Below are 13,380 nucleotides of genomic sequence, written 5' to 3'. Positions count from 1 at the left end.
ACACTTTCCCCTTACACCCCCATAGCACTCCCTGTACACTTTCCCCTTACACCCCCATAGCACTCCCTGTACATTTAACCCTCACCATCCACCACACTCCCTGTCCATTTCCTGTACATCCCGCACCCCCCACACATTTCCTGCTTCTCTTCCCTTGTCCCCACAATGTGACTGCACAACTTGTGCCTGCCCTGTGTCTCCCATGTTGACGGAGATGGATTGTGGATTCACATCCTCAATCATCATCAGTCCCTTCAGAACCTCACAGAAGTGACAGGATAGCAATGATGAGAGCCATTCAACCTCCCGTTTGATAACAACAGGCACAACAGCATCCCTCCGACAGTCCCCACTCCTGGAGGACACCCTTCCAGGCAGCAAACCTGAAATCTTCTGCCTCTCCTTAGCTGTGCTAATCATCAGGTAAGTTCACTCAACCACCAGGAAGACAAACATGCACTGGAACATCAATGCCAAATTAAGTCAACACCCTGGGTTCCAAGGCTCTCTCCAAAGCACAGCTGCCAACAGGCTGGTTGATAACCTATTGTGTGTGTCTATGACAGATCCGAAACACTTATGTAATTGACAACCTGCAATATCAACCACAAAAAGCTAAATGTGATCACTAAGACTGAGGAAAAGGGATTTAATATGCTGAAGAGGCACAAGCGCGATGGGCTAAATGGCATACTATCGTGTGCTAAGATTTGACAAAATAATCATTTCGGTTCATTTTTTTTCTGTTCAACCTCTGATTACGAATGTGAAGAAAAACCGCAGGCAATTATAATAAAAGGCAGAGGGGTAACAGTCAGGAAGAGAGATGCATATAACAGAGAAGCCGAGAGAGAGCGAACACGACAGCTGGGGGGGGAGAAGGGAGGTAGGGAGCCACCACTGCTCCAGCCTTACCTATGTATGGAGATCAGCAACCTGTAGAACCTATATCCACAACGGCTCAGAGCTGCAGTACTCCAGCACATTAACTCATGTTGCTAAGGGGATCTTTGTGGAGACAGCTGGTTAACAGAATGTGCTGTTATGTGATTCAGGTGTTGCGACTGCACTGGCTCGCTGCACGATGCTAATTGCTATCTGCATAAAGCATGTGTGCAGGCACCAAAAGCTGGAGCGGATTCAGAGGTAACCGGAGGGAGCTTTGGTTTTCCTTACATCATTTCCACATCAGCTACAATATACATAGCTGATTCCCTTCCATTCTCCAGGGTATAACTCACTGTAGATGCTTTTTTAAAAATGTCTGTGGACCCAATTATCTGGCATTGACTCTGACCAACTCGTTTAAAAGTGCTTTACCCAAGGCCCATGAGAGACATTCTGCCACTGTCCTCTCTACTTGGAAACAGCAACAATGACCATCCACACCCAGGCATTGTTTGCTTAGGAACTAGCTTGAAGCACAGATTTAAGGAGGGCTTACCTGCCAACATTCGCCTCCATCTTGCCCCCACTCACACCCTAAGGCAACAGCAAAGTGTTAGACATATCCCAGTAAATCCAATCAAAACTTCAGGAAAAATCCCTTTACCCGGAGTGGGGAATTCACTCCTCAGGGAAGGATCAAAGTGAATATCATTGATATGTTTAAGAGAATGCGGGGGGGGGGCGGGGGGGGGAGAGATGAATAAACAGGAGGAAGAAATGGCTAGGATGATGGGGACAATGAAGGAGGACAAGAGTGACGGAGAGCTGAATGGTCTCTTTCTGTGTTCTGTAGGACCTCGCTTCCAATGATGCAACTTTAGACTTTAGATCAGATTAGGATTTAGAAGCAACATGGGATGGGCGAGATTATTCCTCAGAGTGAATGAAGATTTGGCACTGACAAACATGCCAACATTTACACAGTTGGGAAGAGCATTGCCAATCCTCCCTGACCTATTACCTTCATCTCCTCCCCCACTCATCCATTGTACTCTATGCTACTCTCTTCCCACCCCCACCCTCCCCTAGCTTATCTCTCCACGCTTCAGGTTATCTGCCTTTATTCCTGATGAAGGGCTTTTGCCCGAAACGTGGATTTTGCTGAAGGTCCTCGATGCTGCCTGAACTGCTGTGCTCTTCCAGCACCATTGATCCAGAATCCATTGCCAATCATTGTATATCATAAGCAATGCAGACAATTTGGGGTTTTATAACCGGCTTCCATGCTGTTGCACTCTCAAAGGGACGTCCTGGAGAATTTCTCCTTAAAAACAGCAACTGGTTCCACAGCAGCGCAGCAGAGATGCAAATACTTACTCATGTCACCTTTGGTAGTTACAGCTGAGTTTGTTTCATTTACTTATTCAGTTTGTGCATTCTAGATGACAAAAACTCACTATGCAAAAATGTATTTCTTTGTTCCCCCGAGCCCGTGATTTTAATATCAATTACCTTCATCTGGTGCCCTCTAGTCACCAATCAGCTGCCAGTGGAAATAAATAAGTAGATTACCTGTTAGCGGTGCCAGCTAAGGAGTAAATATTGATTCCTGGACCCAAAGAACTAGACTGATCTTTTCCAAGGATGTTGTTGGATCACCTATATCAGCCGAAGACTTAACAGGGCCTCAGTTTAATATCTTGCTTGGTAGACTGGCACTGCAAGAGCCAGCCTGGATTATGTGCTGCAATATTTGGAGTGGGTTCAAACTCACAACCTGAGAGAGAGCTGCATACCAAGTTCCAGCTGACAGCTGTAGTCAGCATGAGGGGCTGATTGGGCCACAAGACTATCTGGGGCCAAGTCAAAGAGAGAAACAACTCCAAGATACTGCCATTTGGGGACAGCTTGGGTTTTTCGCTCTTGTTTTCCAGCTGAAAAGCCCAGCCTACAATTTACAGCAACAGAGAAAAAAAAGAGATCTGTATCAGTGATCCAAGCATGAGAAACACTGACCCAAACTCCCTAGCGCCACCACCAATCCCAACAACTCATATGGGGTTTCACATCACCCTGTTCCAAAGAACAGGCACAATGTGCTTGAAACGTTAACTTAGTTTCCATCTCTACAGAAACTGCCAGACCTGCTACGTTTCTGCAGCGATTTCTGTTTCTATTTCAGATCACCAGCATCCATAGTATTTTGCTTTTGCTTCCTGACACAGATTGGTTCCAGTGCAGGAGCCTGAGCGCTGGGGTCATTGCAGTAAATGAGGGCCAAAGATCAGGTGTGGTGCAATCAGACAAGGATTTAAAAAAAAGACAGCAGGTTTCTGTGAATACTAAATGCATGTTGGTGTTTGGGTCACCAATGTATCTGATAATTGGAAGAAATGCCTTTTTTAAATTAAGAATTCAGAATGAACAAGGCTTCTTACAGTCACAGCTGAAAATGTGTTGCTGGAAAAGCGCAGCAGGTCAGGCAGTATCCAAGGAGCAGGAGAATCGACGTTTCGGGCATGAGCCTGAAGAAAGGCTCATGCCCGAAACGTCGATTCTCTTGCTCCTTGGATGCTGCCTGACCTGCTGCGCTTTTCCAGCAACACATTTTCAGCTGTGATCTCCAGCATCTGCAGTCCTCACTTTTTTCTTACAACCACAGCCAATCCTCTTCAATTGCGCAGTCTCCACCTCTCTCAGGGCAGAGGGTGCATATCCCAACGAGGGGATTTATTCTGAAACAGAACTTACACTTGCCTGGCCATCTTGTATATTCAAACCATCTACCAAGATTCTTTTTAGTCACCAAGAGCAGAAAGCAAGAGATTTTGAATGGGGACCAAAACTTCATTCAAAAGACATGTTTTGTAGATGTTGAGAAAGGTAGTGTGAGGAGACATAGTGAAAGGGAATAAAAGAGACAGAGAAAACACAAAGGATTTAAAATTAAGTGAGCTTATCAGTCAGGAGTATTACAGGTGATGAGGTCACATTAGTGTACAAGATGTTGTACAGTGCAGGATCATTTCCCAGTGTTGGAGAGCATGGCCTTCCTAAACTACCCCTTTAAAATCCCCAGACATAGGTATGAGTACTAGAGACCTGGGTAATGGTTATTTCATTCAGATATAGATGAGATGTGTGCCAGCACAAGTAGGAAGCAGCAAAGATTAACAAAACCGTGATCGTGGTGCTTCAAGAATGAAGGCTGAGGGTAGGGGCAGAAGAGTTCCAAGCACACTTTGTCTGTGGCACTCTGCCAACCAATGGACAGAGCTGCCAGTGAGTGCACTGGGTTAGATACCTTGAGAAACAGGACATCCAATGGCACCAGGTGGAATCAGACAACTTAAAGGTAAGCTGAAATATACATTTTCACACAGGAGAACAGGAGGAGGCCATTCAACCCCTTGAGCCTGTTCATCTGTTTAATTTGATCATGGTCAACCTGTACTTTGACTTGGACCTGGTTTACAAGACACACCTGGAGGTATTCAATGAGCCATTGCTGCAACGTAGAGCTCTTACAATAGAGTCCAAAGATGTGCAGGTCAGGTGAATTGGCCATGCTAAATTGCCCGTAGTGTTAGGTATGGGGTAAATGTAGGGGTATGGGTGGGTTGCGCTTCGGCGGGGCGGTGTGGACTTGTTGGGCCGAAGGGCCTATTTCCATACTGTAAGTAATCTAATCTAATCTAATCTACATTGTACACCAATTTGTACTGCTTCAAACAACTTAACAAAAACAATCAGATGATGACGTGGAGGAAGGCCAGGGTGAGGTGTAACCTCAAGTGGAGGTGGTTTAGTCAGTGAGGTCATGATTAAATAGCCCAGCCGGTGACACCCATGTCCCACAAACTAACAAAACAGGTCACGTTTAGCAATCAGAAAATGTTGCCTGGATGGTTTAGGGCTGGCCTGCCTACCACTAATAGAATCCTATTCAACAGAAACCAACAAGCTGCTTGCCTTGAGGCACACAGAAACTGCAAGTATGGTGTTTTCCCTGGAAAACCCAAGGAGAAGTCGCTCTGATTGGAACTTTAAGGGGCTTAAATGCACAACACAAGTAGTAAAGGCACTGAACAAGCAACAAGTCATTTTGAAGCACAGCCAAGGCCGGCAATTCCGCTCAGTACTCGGATGGCTCAAGTCCATTGAGCATCTCATATTTTCTGCAGTTACTAAGCACCAGGGAAAGGCAATCTCAGATCTACACTGAAATACATATGGCAGCCCTTGTGGTGCAGTGGTTCCGTCCCCACCTCTAAGCTAGGATGACGGGCTCAAGTCCCAGAACTGTGTAACATCATCTCTAAACCAGCTGATTAGAAAATATCTAAAGATGATTGTTCATTAAAACCACAAGTACAGGTGGTTCTTTGGGCAACATGTTCGACTGACACAGCAACTGGAGGTCAGAATTTCTGTTACATTACTTGGTTAGGCCCAGAACAGAAACATGGGGGGCACGGTGGCTCAGTGGTTAGCAGTGCTGCCGCACAGTGCCAGAGACCCAGGTTCGATTCCAGCCTTAGGTGACTGTGCAAAGTGTACACATTCTCCCCATGTCTGCATGGATTTCCCCTGGGTGCTCCAGTTTCCTTCCAAAATCCAAAGATGCACAGGTTAGGTGAATTGGCCATGCTAAATTGCCCATAGTATTCAGGGATGTGTAGGTTAGGTGCATTAGTTTGGGGTAAATGGAGGATATAGGGTAGGGGAATGGGATATAGGGTAGTGGAATGGGTCTGAGTGAGTTACTCTTCAGAGGGTCGGTGTGGACTTGTTGGGCCAAAGGGCCTGTTTCCATACTGTAGGAATTCTATAATTCTCTCTCCTCTCCACACTGTCAGGAGAAAGAACATTTAAGGAATGGCACCACTGTTCTATCTGAAAACGAATCTTCCAGCTCAGCGAGCAAACCTACATCCTGGTTAGACTCTATTCCATTAGGCAGATGTTTGAATACAAATATTATGTGCAATTCTGGTCTCCATCCTATAGGAACGATGTTGAGCTCACAGTCATAATTAGCAATGGTGCAGTTTTACACTCCTGATCTCTGTAGCGCTAGTTTAAATACGTAATGACCTCAGAATACTGAAGAAACTCATCAAGTCTGGCAGCATCTGTGGAGAGAAAACACAGTTCGTGTTTTGAGTCTAATACTTTTCCTTATTCATTTGACTCTGTTTTTCTCTCCACAGATAATGTCAGACATGCTGAGCTTCTTGAGGACTTTCTAGGCTTGTCTCAGAATGCCAATATCCATAGTATTTAACAAACATAACAACCTCGCCAGAAAAACCTCCCTGGTTGATCTTGTAAAACTTTCAAGTTCATTAGCTGCTGTTTTACTGTGTCGGTGGGTTTGTGGGCGACCATGATGCCAAGAGGTCTGAGTAGTCTGGCAGTCATTTCTGAGATGTCTTTGATGTAGGGGGAGTGGCTAGGGTTTCTGGGTGTGTTTTGTCTGCTTGTTTGGGTTTGTTGCTGAGAAATCAGCGGACTGTGTTCATTGAGTACCCATTCTTTTTGAATACATTGTATAGGTGATTTTCCTCTGCTCTTCGTAGTTCCTCTGTGCTGCAGTGTGTGGTGGCTTGTTGAAATAATGTTTTAATGCAGCTTCATTTGTGGACATTGGGATGATTGCTTCTATAGTTCATTATTTGGTCCACGTGTTGTTTTCCTGTAGACGCTGGTTGGATGATTGGCAGAGCTGTTTGTTCAAGTCCCAAACCCAAACTTTGTGTCCGCTACATTTAGGATACCTTTGTCATCACTAAACGAAACAAATTTAGAGGAAACCTTCAAGACCATCAATAATACCCTTACTGTCATAAAATTCACTAAAGAGGAGGAAAACAACAACAAACTGCCATTCCTAGATGTCACAGTAGAGCAAACAGCCAATGGGCAACTTCAAACCAGTGTCTATAGGAAAACAACACATACGGACAAAATATTGAACTGCAGAAGCAATCATCCTAATATCCACAAACGAAGCTGCAATAGAACATTATTTTGACAAGCCACCACACACTGCAGCACAGAGGAACTATGCAGAGCAGAGGAAAATCATCTATACAGTATATTCAAAAAGAATCGGTACTCAATGAACACAGTCCGCCGATTTCTCAGCGACAAACCCAAACAAGCAGACAAAACACATCCAGAAACCCAAGCCAATCTCCCCAAATCAAAGACATCTCGGAAATGACTGCCAGACTACTCAGGCCCTTTGGCATCATGGTTGCCCACAAACCCACCAACACACTAGAACAGCAGCTAATGAACTTGAAAGACCCTATACAGATGAGCAAAACTCTTGTCATTTACAAAATACCTTGCAAGAACTGTAACAAACACTACACATTGGAAAAACATGCAGAAAACTAGCCACCAGGATACATGAACATTAACTAGCCACAATAAAGACATGACCCACTCTCACTATATCTTTACATACAGATGAGGAAGGACACCACTTCGACTGGGACAACACATCCATCCCAGAACAAGACAAATGGAGACATGCAGGAGAATTCCTAAAAGCATGGCATTCCAACCGGAACTCTACCAATAAATGCATTGACTTGGTTCCCATCTACCACCTCATGAGAAAATGAACAGGAAATGATGTCACCACAGGAAATGATGTCCGCAACCCAAGGAAACCTAACCACATGAATAAAAAGCGGGCAATACTATCAGTGCTTCATCCAGAGGCTCACTGATGTTACCTAATATGGTGACGAAACGTCTGAAAACAAACTTTCCAGCTCAGCAAGCAAACCTACATCCTGGTTAGACTCTATTCCACCCTATTCCATTAGGCAGATGTTTGAATACAAATATTATATGCAATTCTGGTCTCCATCCTATAGGAATGATGTTGTGAAATTTGAAAGGGTTCAGAAAAGATATACAAGGATGTTGCCAGGGTTAAAGGGTCTGAGCTACACGGAAGGGCTGAATAGGCTGGGGCTGTTTTTCCTGGACCATCAGAGGCTGAGGAGTGACCTGAAAGAGGTTTATGAAATCATGAGAGGCATGAATAGGGTAAATGGACAAGGTCTTTTCCCTGGGGTGGTGGAGTCTAGAACTAGACAGTATAGGTTCAATTTGAGAAGGGAAAAATTTAAAAGGGACTTAAGGGGCAACTTTTTCATGCAGAGGATGGTATGTGCATGGAATAACCTGCCAAAGGAAGTGCTGGACGCTGCTACAATTACATTTAAAAGGCATCTGGATAGGTATATGAATAGGAAGGATTTGGAGAGATATGGGCCAAGTACTGGCAAATGGGACTCGATTAGGTTACAATATCTGGTTGGCATGAACAAGGTGGACAGAAGGGTCTGTTTCCATGCTGTACATCTCTGTGACTCTATGACCTACAAATAGATTCAAGGACAGCTGTTATCAAACTTTTGAATGGACCTCTCAAATGCTAATTCTGATCTCTTTCTCTGCACTTACTCTGTGACTGTAACTCTGTATCCTGCACTGTCCTGCCACCACCAGTGCATGGTACCATCTCCTGTACAGCACGCAAAACAACACTTTTCACTGTATTTTGGTACGGGTGACAACAATAAATCAAACTCAAACACAACAGTAACAGTGGATATTTGACCAAAGTCAATTGATTACCTATTGTTCCTGCCACTGGAAATCAGAACCACTCAAGGTAGTGCTGTGGATATGCCATGGAAACTGCAGTTTCTCTCACACACAATTTAACATGAACAAGTATACTACCATCAGCATAACAGAATGACTGTCACACATACAAAGCAGCTTTATTACAAGCTGCCAGACATGGCTGAATCTTCGGTGGTTCACGGACAGTTCTGATTCCCCTAACTAAGGGAAAACATACTGTGAAGAAGCTGGTGTTGCACTGGGGCGGACAAAGTTAAAAATCACAACACCAGGTTATAGTCCGACAGGTTTATTTGGAAGCACTAGCTTTCAGAGCGCTGCTCAAAAGCTAATCCTTGGAAGCATACTGGCAGTGGAAGCAATCCAGAGAAAGCTCACTATATTTATCCCAGGTATGGAGTGACTGTCTTACAAAGAGAGAATGACTTACTTGGGCTGGTATTCATTGGAAAATGAAAGGAGACCTTATTGAAATATCTAAGATTCTTCAGGAAGCTGACAGGGTAGATGCAGGGAGTCTAGGACCAGAAAGCACAATCTCAAAGTCAAGGGTGACTAATGAGGACAGAGGAGGATAGTGCATTTGTGGAATTCTTTACGACAGAGGGTTTATGGTAGAAGCTGGGTTGTTAAGTATATTCAAGATTGGGATAGACAGATTTTTAATCAATAAGAGATTCAATGGTTATGGGAAAAAGGCAGGAAAGTGGAGCTGAGGATTGTCAGATTAGTCATGATTTCACCAAATGGCGGAACAGATTCAATGGGCTGAATGTCCTACTTCTGCTTTTACACATCTTGTGTTCACCCAAATCAGAGGGCTGTACAGGGCAAGCCAGGAATTTGACACTGCAACTTGATGTAGTCCTGGTTGAAGAGGTAGGGGGGGATTAATCTCCCCAAACCTTTTGACCCAAGATTTCTCAGGATAGATAGGCAAGTTCACAAGGCACCTTCCTGAATGCAGCAGAGAAGCAAATATCTTCAAATTTTTTGGCCAATATCTATCTCTCATCCAATACCAAAGTCACAGGATTTGCTCTTTAATCTCATTCCTGGAACCCTGGTTTGCACAGACCGAATTCTGCAGTTCCAACATTGCAATAGAGTCTACATTTCAAACAAAATGCCTTGATTGGCTGTAAAACACTTGAGGATGTTCTGACATCAAGAAATATATTCTATAAATGCACTTTCTTTCTTCCAATACATGACAGATATTTCCACAGTCAGTGTTGACTGTTAAATATTCACCAGTCTCTTAGCAATGAGGCCTACCATAAAGTGAGAAATACACCAGTCTTACACTGATTAGGGTTGCTGAATATTATCCACCTGACCAGGAATGCATCTTGTGCCACAACATACAAAAGAACATTCTAATCAGAGTTAGAACTCAAAATGATTGATGGTCCTATGTCAGTCAATTCCAGCCAAACATTATCAAACTTTATTCTATTTCTCACTTTCACAAAATACTTGAAAATTTCTGACTGTCATTCATCAGAACCATTTTACAATCACTAGGTGTGGGAGCGGGGAAATGCACAATGAAGTGTTTGTCGCTCTTTGCCAGGATACTGGTTCCGCAGTCACAAAGGCCTCTGCGCCTGAGACACTAGTAAAGGACAAAGAAAGTTAATACTGAACATTGTCCTCACTCAATTGCCACACACTTGCCTGGTCAAAAAGGTTAGCTCAGCAGTAGATCAGTCATCAGGTAGTGCTGTCATTCAGCTCAAACAGTAAACAAATAGGCTGGTAAGATGGATGTTAAAGGGCCCACAAAGAGCAGTATTGGAAGAAAGTGGGCTTCCCTAATGTCCTGGGCCCAGTTTCCTCTCTGGACCAGCATCCCTGTGACAAGAGTTTGCTGTCTGAGATTTGGATGTTATGTTTGCTGTCATAATAATTCCATAGATTATGAAACGTCCTGACAATCTGAGAACGGTCTTCATCAGCTACTACTTCCTTCTCTCCCTAACGCAAGGGTGCTGATGGCACCAGTTTACATCAGCTAACTTCATACACCCTGCTTTTCATTTCTTCACCTGCTGCCTCCAACACAAGCAGGAATGACAGTAATCAAAGTGATAAAGAATTGTTGTCTGACGGGGGCTTCCCAATGTTTACACAAATCTCCAGGATGTGACTTATGGCGTCCCACTCCCTCTCTTTGAGGATGCCCTTTGTTATACCTCAACTTGAACTTTTTTTAACTTAAGTAAAAGAAACATTGATTTAGAGCTGGTCATGGATCCGTTCTGGCAGCTCTCTGCTGCAATGTGAACCAACATTAGCTATTTGGACTGAGAACAAAATCTGTCAACACTTCAAAAGTTCGAGGCAATTTGAAATCACAGGGTAAGTAAGAAATTTCACCAATATTAATCACTTCTTTATTATAGGAACGGGGAATGTATGTCATGCATTTAAATCTCTGAACATATGAGAGGCAATCTATACAATGTACAAATCACGACTTGACGTTAGCACCTAAATCTTCAAAATATTAAACCTATCAGAAACAAATATCACAAATCACAAAACATCAATTCAACAAACATCCTTTAACTAATTTTTTAAGCAAGATTCTAATCAAGAGTTTGACTGATATTCCGAAACTCTTGGCCATATGGTGGCTCAGTGGTTAGCACTGCTGCCTCACAGCGCCAGAAATCTGAGTTCAATTCCACCCTCGGACGACTGTGCAAACTTCACACAGGCATTCTCTCCGCACTTTCGGCATGGATTTCCTCCTACAGTCCAAAGATGTACAGGTTGGGTGGATTGGTCATGCTATTGCCATAGTGTGCACGCTAAGTGGATTAACCATTGGAAATGTACAGATTGGATGCTTGTTGGTGAGTCAGTGTGGACTCAGTCATACAGATGTACAGCACGGAAACAGACCCAACTTGTCCATACCGACCAGATATCCCAACCCAATCTAGTCCCACCTGCCAGCACCCGGCCCATATCCCTCCAAACCTTCCTATTCATATACCCATCCAGATGCCTTTCAAATGTTGCAATTGTACTAGCCTTCACCACTTCTTCTGGCAGCACATTCCATAATGTACCACTTTCTGCATGAAATGTTGCCCCTTAGATCTCTTTTAAATCCTTCCCCTCTCACCCTAAACCTATGCCCTCTAGTTCCCCGACCCCAGGGAAAAGACTTTGTCTATTTACCCAATCCATGCCCCTCATGATTTTATTAACCTCTATAAGGTTAGCCCTCAGCCTCCGACGCTCCCGGGAAAACAGCCCCAGCCTGTTCAGCCTTTCCCTAAAGCTCAAATCCTCCAACCCTGGCAAAATCCTTGTAAATCTTTTCTGAACCCTTTCAAGTTTCACAACATCTTTCTGGTCGGAAGGAGACCACAACTGCATGCAATATTCCATCAGTGGCCTAACCGATGTCCCATACAGCCGCAACATGACCTCCCAACTTCTGTACTCAATACTCTGACCAATAAAGAAAAGAATACCAACACCTTCTTCACAATTCTATCTACCTGCGACTTGACTTTCAAGGAGCTCTGAACCTGCATTCCAAGGTCTCTCTGTTCAGCAACACTTCCTCGGACCTTCCCATAAAGTGCATAAGTCTTGACTCAATGGGCCACACTGTACAAATTCTATGATTCTATATTTATTTTATCTGTGATGTCCTCATCATTGTCTCTTGATACTAACAGTTCCTGTACAGCCCTGTTAGTCTACGAATTATCAAAAGGTTTCTACAGTACAACAACTGAAAGATTCCATTGAGCAAACCATATCCATGGAAGCCGGTTGCAATTGCTCGAATTATCTTCAATATGGTTCTGTTCTAACAAGGACCACCATCCTCGGCCATGTCTTTCTAGCCAGACCGAGAAACACACCGAATGAGATGGCAGTGAGCTTCACAAGCCAGGAAGACCGGCGGTTCATTGCCAATTTTTGCCCAATCAGCTGCTCTCTGGTAGATGGGGAAAAATCAGGGCAGACTCTGCAGTTCCCTTTCCTGTACTTACTTGCCAGTCCAATTAACTGTAACAATAATGAGTTATAGGGAAAGCAATGGTAGATTTTGTTCAGACTGAAAAGAAAACCCAGGCCCCTTTTCCTGGAGGACACACTGTACTAATTAATGTAGTGAAGGAAAAGAGATACCAAGGCAGGCTTGTCTGTTTTGTGTCTGCTTGCAACATTCAATCTGCTTTCACATCCCAAGAGACTGGCTCAGTAACAAATTCAACTGACCAAAAGTAAAGCATGTAAACAAGAGAGCTTCCGGCATAACCACACTCACCCACATGGGGGAGGGGGTACACAACTTTCACTTATGACTCATAAAACATCAACGCTCTTTGTTTATTTTTTAAAAATGCATGAAATTGCACAAGACAACAATTCTACATCATGAACTGTATAGAGATATAGCAACCAACAACAGAAAATACTAAAAAGAGACAAAGCACACTTCCCTTGAGTTCTCTCAGAATTCATTGAGGAGAAAGTGAGGTCTGCAGATGCTGGAGATCAGAGATGGAAATGTGTTGCTGGAAAAGCGCAGCAGGTCAGGCAGCATCTAGGGAACAGAAGAATCGACGTTTCGGGCATTAGCCTGAAGAAGGGCTAATGCCCGAAACGTCGATTCTCCTGTTCCCTAGATGCTGCCTGACCTGCTGCGCTTTTCCAGCAACACATTTCCTTCTCTCAGAATTCAACTGAAACTATGAAGCACTTCATCTCTCCCAAGCCTTCAACCACAACACTCACTTGTCCAGGCTTCTACAAACCATCAATGTTTGAAAACAGTCA

This window comes from Chiloscyllium plagiosum, chromosome 45, assembly GCF_004010195.1.
Source record: "Chiloscyllium plagiosum isolate BGI_BamShark_2017 chromosome 45, ASM401019v2, whole genome shotgun sequence".
Classification (NCBI taxonomy): domain Eukaryota; kingdom Metazoa; phylum Chordata; class Chondrichthyes; order Orectolobiformes; family Hemiscylliidae; genus Chiloscyllium; species Chiloscyllium plagiosum.
The sequence above is the reverse complement of the archived record's forward strand: the minus strand, read 5'-3'. Positions refer to the sequence as shown.